Raw genomic sequence first — 868 nt, 5'->3', positions numbered from 1 at the left:
GATTTTGTCATTTTATAGTAGCAAAGCTGAAACTAGAATAAACTGCCATCAGGCACCTCTCAAACCAAGACGGGATAAAGAGCGGTCACTGACGTACAGGGTCACACTTTCAGCGTCAGACGGAAGACACGTCAGACTGCTGAAATTTTTTTCTGGACCTTTAGCTTTGATGTGACCTGCTTTTTGTCCCGCTTGACGCCCCGCTCAGCCAGTGTTTCCACCACTCTGTCGAACAGCTGGCTGTCTCTCACCGTCCCCGTAAAAAGGCGACTAATCTGTTCGCCTGCTCGCACAGCCAAAAGCTCCTTGGTCTCCGCATCCATCCAGTTTGCCATGTTGTAGGTGGTTGAAAGATACTAGTGAGAGGCCATGTTTATCTGTGTCTATATTCTTTCCGGCCAGCACTCGGCGCGCAGTATACGTCACTAACGGGACGACCCTCTTTTGCGGGGAGGCCTCTCACAGTCGCTCGAAAGGGATTAGCGGGGCTAACATGCGTTTAGCCATCAGAGGAGAGGAGCTCATGCAGCAATATTACGAGGCTAAGCACATCAGAATCAAGTTTTATCACCTTTCCCCTTTGCTCCTTGCCGCATTTACGAGACCCACAAATTCGGATTTATCACTCTGTAATGACGCGATGGTCCGTCTTATAAAAGAGTCTATTGACTCTCCCATTCTAGTAAGAACTGACAAAGTTTCTCAGATGAGAAGCAAAACAACTTCAAGAAACCAAAGTCCAGTTGCCTTTATTCAAACCCCTTTGAAATCATACGTTGATCCAAGAAAAACTGCTTCTGTAGTAAACTAAAATAATCAAAGGAAAACATGGTGATTTGTTGCTTTGAATGAAACAGAAATTACCTCA

The sequence above is a fragment of the Nothobranchius furzeri genome, chromosome 1, assembly GCF_043380555.1.
Source record: "Nothobranchius furzeri strain GRZ-AD chromosome 1, NfurGRZ-RIMD1, whole genome shotgun sequence".
Classification (NCBI taxonomy): Eukaryota; Metazoa; Chordata; class Actinopteri; order Cyprinodontiformes; family Nothobranchiidae; genus Nothobranchius; species Nothobranchius furzeri.
The sequence above is the reverse complement of the archived record's forward strand: the minus strand, read 5'-3'. Positions refer to the sequence as shown.